Here is a 7,459-nt window from a genome sequence, read left to right as displayed (position 1 = left end):
ATATTAGTGGAAAGGTGGCCATTTCCCCGTGGTGTTGATTTCTCAAGAACCCCCAGAACATTTCCATTCAACTGCATTAAATTCCATTTGTTTAAGAAAGATACCCACATCATTCCCCTACACACCTTCACCATCCTTTCCCCTCACTCTCTGACTGGCTTCACTTGGCCCTCCTCCTACCCCCACCTGTGAGGCTAAGAACCTCAGGGTCATCTTCGACTCCAACCTTTCCTTCTCCCCCCAAATCTCTGAGGTCTCTAAAAAGTTAAACTTCCTATTGCACCTCCTCAGAGGTACTCTGCCTTTCCTCTCCTTCCCCCAGAAGCTCATGGTATCCCAAGCTCTGGTTCTCTCTTGGTTGGACTATTGTAACAGCCTCTTTCTAAATCTACCTGCCTCTACTCTCCGCCCTCTGCAACTAATCCAGAACAGGACTACGAGACTTGTCCTTGGCCTAAAGCCCTGGGAACGTATCTCTCCAGCTCTGAAATCTCTCCATTGGCTCCCAGTGGATGCAAGGATTAAATTCAAAACCCTCTGTATTGTCCACATGGCTTTCTGGGGTCTGGGTCCAAAATACCTTCAGCTATCCCTCTGCGAATACCTCTCCTCTTGAGCTTTTTGCTCCTCTACCTCTAACTCCCCCAGAGTCAGTCGTTTTTCAAAGAAACAAGCTGGGGGCAGATCTCTGTCTTCGGCTGGGGTCTCACTCTGGAACAGCCTGCCTGCCACTCTAAAACTAGAGGAGAACCATCTCCGGTTCCGGAAGCACCTCAAGACCTTCCTCTTTTCTTCTGCCTTCGCTCCCACTCTCCCCTGCTGATATGTTCTCTCTTGGCACTGTGCACCTAGCCACCCTCTGTCCTCCGGGCCCAGGTACCTGCTCACCCTGCCACCCTCCCGCACTGCCACCGGGCCACCCCTTGCACTGGGGTCTGTATCTATACCCATACAACCCACCCTTTTTCTTCCTGAATTTATCAGACCTACCCTGTCTGCTGTCTTAAACCTAGCACTTGCAAATTGCTGGCTGCACTACCACTGTTTGTTGCCTTTATTATTTATTTATTCATTATTATTTATCTGTTTCTCCTCTGCTTCGCACTTCCACTTCTCCCCCCTTCCATGCACTTTTCCCATCCCCCTCTCCCATGCAATTGCGCGTTCTCAATGTCACTGGGCCTAGTAAGATCGCTGTTTTGTTCTCTCCTGTTCCCCTGCCTTGCATTGTCACGCTCTGAAACACTTGGGTGCGAGTGCGATAGAAATAAAATATTAATATCAATACTCTCTTTTGACAAGGTAGCTCCATCGAACAAAGGTGCCTCCTCAATGTCTAAGCAGGGGATAGTGGAATTCAAGTGCCCGGCAACAGAAGATCACCCTCGTGGATATGGTCCCTCTAGTCTTCAAGTAGAAGGGATAGTTTGTTAAGCAAGGTCCCTAACGGGATCTTTTTAGGGTTACTACAGATTTATTTTAATTATAAGAGTTTCCAAAGGAGAAGAAGCCAAAACATAGGTGCATTCAATGGCCAAGCATCCCTCTACGACCCCCTCTCCCCCAACTTTTACCTAGTTTTTGTCTAGGTTGTTAGTTATGGCAATTAGGAGACTTCCAGACAGTCGATGTTGTGACCCTTGTGTTGCTAGTTGAGAAAACACTTAAAAACCATCAAACATAACATTCCCTGTCAACCATGTTTCCTGAAGAATAATCACATGCAATTCCGGCAAAACCTCACATAAAACAGTGTTTGTGCATAGCTGGGTGCAGCCTCTAGCTTTCCATTAAACAACTTTTAAATTCTGTGTGGAGCTAAAGATCACGTGGGCTGACATATCTATCTAGCTTCTTAATTTGAGAGCACTGCCGGCAACCAGGACCAATCAATATTACTTAACGGGCAGTTCATACACACCATAATTGATTTGTCCTCCATACCTCTCACCCCATACAATGGCCACGAAATAGATAATTCCTCTCTCCCCTCATAGCACAGGCATTTTAATTCACATTGGGTGTTATGAGGAGGATTCTGCAGCAAATCCTCTTGATAGGGTATAATGCCATAACCCATGGCCCTGAATCTTTCTCACTCTGCTAAAACCATGTCTCTAATCGCCCTAGATAGTATTTGTAATGAGATGTGATTCGTTCTTGCTCCCTAAAGAAATAAAACCAAGTCAATATTGTGTAAGGTGATAAGTCTAAGAGTAGGAATCTCATATAATAGGGCTAGAACATCAGAGGGGTTTTATTTTGTACTGTAAAATGAATTTCAACATCAGCTAAGGGACCAAATCTAGCTTATTTTCTTGTAGGCCATTCAGTCTTTGGTTCTGTCGATTATCCATATCGTGACGAAGGCCAGCGTAGGTTGGGTGAGCCAGATGATCCCAAGCGTTCTTAGTGGGGGAGGCTGCACCTTTTACGGAATCTGGAGGCTTACTGCTTTCCTCCACATTTATGGTAAGAGTCCTCTGGATATACACCCTGCATCCACAGGTTTAGACAAGGCACCACCACTTGGCCCAATGAGTGATTTGCGGTGCCTTAGGTCGTATCAGCCTTCTCCCCGCTCTCCTCGTTAATACCTTCAGTTAATGTAAAAAGACCAGTTTGGTTATTTGCTGATGCTTCACGGAGCAAGCTTGACTCCAATGCCGTACCTTTGGATGGTAGGGCTGTCCCTCTTTTGATGTTTTGATTTTTTTTCTCCACTTTCCCGCCCAGGTTCTTTTGGCTTTAGAGTTCATGAGGGGATGGTGAGCAGAAGATTGTTCAATGATTTCACACAAGTCTTCAATTGCTGAACCTTGAGTAACTCAGATGTCAACTTCCATAGGCTGAAAACCTTGTACAAAGCAAGGGATGTCAGAGTCTGGTTGATGTTCCAAGGAAGTTATAACAGGTTGGTCCTTGTGTGTATAAGACTAGGGTAAAGAAGAGCCCCAAAGATCATGGCCATCCAGTACAAGCTCTCCTGAATTATAGATAAGGTTGCTGTGTGTTGGATAACTTCTGTTTTAATGTTGTCATAGAGATTCAAAATAGAGGTGAGTATGGTATGGTAATGTTTATTTGTAAAGCGCCTATACACAAGGCAAGTGTTTCAAAGTGCTAAAGGAGGGAGGGAACAAGGGGGAAAAACAACAGTCATTCAGAGCCTTTGAATTTCTGAACGATACAAATCTGTACAGGCAGAGTACGTTCATATAATACAATTAACATTGTAGATAACAGCAAATAGGTCTGATGACGATTCTGCAGTTTTTCCAAGTGCGTTGAGGTGCCACCATGCAAGGAGCGGAGACAGGGAGGATAGACAGACGATCTTCAAGGCATAGTGCATTCAGATCGTGCAAGTGCAGAGACAGACAGGAGGGGGCGGTTTGGGGTGGGAATCAAAGTGCACCCAGTCAGTCAGAAAGTGCTGAGAGATGCCATTCTCATGGGTCATTGACCAAGTGCAGTGGCAACAAGGCAAGTGCGAGAGGACTGGCGAGGGTGCCAGGCACCTGTGAGACTCTGAGGAGAACCCGGCGGCAAACTGTGTGCAAAAGGAGGGAGAGGTGGATAGAGAAGAGAGAGAGGTAAGCAGGGTAGAGGGAGAGAAAAGGAAGAGGAGAAGAGGAATGTCTTAAGGATTTTACGGAACATAAGGAGATCAGGCTCAAGATGGAGTGCAGGAGGGAGGCTATTGCAAAGGGAGGCCCCTGATGAGGAAAACGATCTCCCTCCAAATCTCTGCTTGGAGAACCGGCTTACTGGCAGAAGTTTGGAGGTAGATGAGCGGAGAGGGACAGTATTTAGGTAGGCATTGTTGCAGATAGGTAGGTTCCAGGACCCAGAAAGCCTTGTGGACAATGTAGAGGGTCTTGGACTCGATCCTTGCAGCCACGGGGAGCAAGTGGAGGGATTTCAGTACCAGAGAGATGCAGTCCCTGGGCTTGAGGCCAAGGGTAAGTCTTGCGGCTCTGTTCTGGACGAGTTGCATAGGGCGCAAAGCAGAGGCAGGGAGGTTGAGAAAGAGGCTGTTTCACTAGTCCAGCCTAGAGAGAACCATGGCTCTGGAGACAGTGAGCTGCTGGGGGAAGGTGAGAAAAGGATGAGTACCTCTGAGGAGGTGCAGCTGGTAGTTGGACCTTTTAGAGATGTCCGAAATGTGAGTGAAGAAGGAGAGAGTGGAGTCGAAGATGACCCCAAGGTTTTTTGCCACGCTGGTGGGTGTGGGGGCAGGACCAAAGGAGGCCGGCCAGAGTAAGAGTGGGAAAGCGGGAGCAGGAGTCCCAATGCAAACAATCTCAGTCTTACTGCCGTTAAGCCAGTGGTCGTTTGCAGCACACCTTGACTGAATTGCGGACAGACAGTCAGATATGAGTGAGGTAGAGGTGATGGCTGAGGGTAGCCTGAAGGAGAGTTGCGTGTCAGAGGGATAGTTTAGAACCCTGGGGAACGCTGCAGGTTGAAAGAGTGATAGTAGCGAGAAAGGACCCAAGTTCCAGCTGTGATGGGTGGTCGGAAAGGAAGGAGGTTAACCACGCCAGAATCTGCCCTGTGATTCCCAGGGTTTTGCAGAGACATGCAATAAGGATGTTGTGGTTTACTGTGTCAAAGGCAGAGGAGAGGCCAAAAAGAATGAGGACAGAGGGAGTGTTAGTGTCACGATTTGAGAGCAGGTCTTCAGAAGAGCAGTTTCTGTGCCTCTGGATGCTCTAAAGCCAGACTGATGGCCGTGGAGGCAACCAGCAGATTCAGTGTGGAGGATGAGCTGAGAGATAGCCAACTTCTCCTGGAGTTTGCCCAGGAAAGGGGTGATGGAGATGGGGCAGTAGTTTGCCAGAATGGAGGGGTCGGCAGAAGGTTTCTTAAGCAGAGGGTGCACACGGTAGTGCTTAAGAAAAGTTGGGAAAACTCCAGTGGCAAAAGAGAGATTGCAGAGATCATTCAAGGCTAGAGCGAGAGAGTCAATGTTGTCTTTAATGGTTGGGAGGGGCAGGCGTCCACCTGTTTGGATGAGGCCTTCATAGACCGGTCAGATAGCTCTGAGAGCAGAGCGCTCGCTGTGACATCCATGCAAAGCCTGCTGACGCAGGTTTGAATCCCTGCAGGGCCAAACTCAGCCTTTCATACTTTTGAGGTTGATAAATGCACACCACACACACCGTGGGTAATAATAAAAAGCAGCGCTCAGATGCCTGACGGTTCGTAGAGCTATATAAATGCAACATTATTATTATTATTTTTATTATTATTATTATTATTGACCAGACTTATCCGGCGACCTCATCAGGTGTGATAGGAGTGAGAGAAGAGAGGAGAAGTGGTGGAGGGGCTAAGGGAGGCTCCAGAGGTGTTGGTGTATGATATGGTGTGGAAGTGAGAGAGGAATGGATGTCTTGGGTTTTTGCAGTGAAACAGGTGTGTATAGGTGCGTTACAAATGCCATATCATATCATATCATAAGTGTGCAGCCAGAGCCAGGAAAAGGTCCTAGGTGGGTGTGACAGAAGAGGAGGCTGCTGCAGGCTTGGCCAGTTCCTTACAGACTTACAAAAGTTTGGCAGTGGTGTTTAATGCCACAGAGATAAAGGCTCTTTTCTTGGTGTGGATGCAGAGTCAATATTGCCTTTGAAGGTGGCGGTAGGCCAGTTTGTTGGAGGGTCCTCCTGATGCATTCCATTACCGCTCAGCTGCCCTACACTTGTGTTTAAGGGCAGCTGGATCAGAGTCGTACCAAGAGTTGAACTTTTTGGAAGGCTTCAGTTAGCAAGGGCTGTGTCAGGGTGGGAGTGAGCCTCAGGAGTAGGAGGCAGAGAGTAGGTTGGAGGCAAAGGCAGCCACTGTCACTCTTTTCATGGGTCTGGTGACTTTGAAACTGAGTGGCCATGCCGGGTGTGCCGATAAAAGGAGAGAGGAGAGCATGAAGTGTGAAGACAGAAGGGAGTGGTCAGTCAAAGAGAGAGGTAGTGAGAGGATAGAGAGAGGGATGTCGGTAGAGATGATAGCATCCAAAGTGTGGCCCGCTGTGTGCGTGGAGCCAGAAGACAAGACACAGAGGGAGAGAGAATCGCATAGGTTGCGGAAAGGTCCTGAGGAGTCAAGAGAGTCCAGATGGATAGTGAGGTTACCCAGCAGAAGGAGTTGAGAGGAGGAGGAGAGTATAGAGGAGGCCAGGTCAGCCCATTCCGAGAGGAAGAGAGTGGACTGTCCTGTTGGTCAATAGAAGGTGACCATGAGGAGAGAAGATTTAGGAGAGAGTGAGAGCTTACACACTAGGCATTCGAAGGAGGAGTAGGCCTGAGTAGGGATGATAGACAGGGGTATCCATTCTGGGAAGATCAATGACACTCCCCCTGCTGAACACTTTGGCCTGGGCACAGAGAGGAGCTTGTATCCTACAGGGAGGAGTGTGTCAAAGCTTGTGACAGAGCTGTCCTTGAACCATGTCTCCGTGATGGCGAACACATCAAGATTCATGCATTCAAGGAGGTTGCAGATGTCAGATGAGTGTTTGTAGCAGAGCAAGAGTTAAGCGTGGAAATGTGGAGCAGCTTGCCATCTTTGAAGGTCTTCCGCAGGGGGCACAGCGGACGGTGTCTGCCCCCAAGGGTGGAAAGAGTGCCAGCGGGATAGTGGAGGATGGCGGAGGGGCCAAGGCAACAAGGGAGCTGGGACAGTCGGGCAGTGCAAGGGTGCCTGTGCAGAGGAGGAGGAAGGCACAGCAGCAAGGGAGATTCAGTGCAGAAATTCAAATTGAGCCCAGGTTATCGATCTCCACCTGGGTCGCATACTCTAAGGAGCTCCTTAAAGATTCAGAGGGGGAGGAGATTGAGTACTGATCTCGCACTGAATCCCCCATGCATTTCTTCAGAACTGGAGGAGTATTGGTGATTGCAAAAAAAGATTTGCAGATTTGCAGATTAAGGATGTAGCCCCTCTATCATCCTGAAACGTTGAAGATAAGAAACTGACCTCAAGGGGGAAACCTCTTTCTGCATTGTAACTGAAAGCATAATGTCGTTTTAGGTTACTGGAAAAGTATTTGAGGCCGACACAGGCTCCTCAATTGTTCTCCGGTTATTTGAAGCCAGTTTGGCTGACGCAGTGATAGACAGGTTTGTGTTCGAACACCCGTTAAAACCGGACCCACCGGAGATCGGTGTCAAGGAGACCCCCATTGCAGTCTTGCATGCCAGATGTGTGCTTATGCTTCTTAAGTGATATATTGTGAGTCTATTAAAGACAATCAAAGGGACTCCCACAAGAAGGCCAATATTACACTGCGGGTCTGAACACAGTTATGTAGTACGTGGCACCAGAGTACTCACAGGTGCCTAGTAGGGGTGGACCAGGGTGCACAGATTTACCTATGCCATAAGGCTGTACCAAAGTTGCAAAGATCCACAAAATGACTTGGCCACACAAAGGCAAGATCATTGAACTTAAGCATTCT

Source organism: Ambystoma mexicanum, chromosome 3q (genome assembly GCF_040938575.1).
Source record: "Ambystoma mexicanum isolate Mex_15411 chromosome 3q, UKY_AmexF1_1, whole genome shotgun sequence".
NCBI classification, from domain to species: Eukaryota; Metazoa; Chordata; class Amphibia; order Caudata; family Ambystomatidae; genus Ambystoma; species Ambystoma mexicanum.
The sequence above is the reverse complement of the archived record's forward strand: the minus strand, read 5'-3'. Positions refer to the sequence as shown.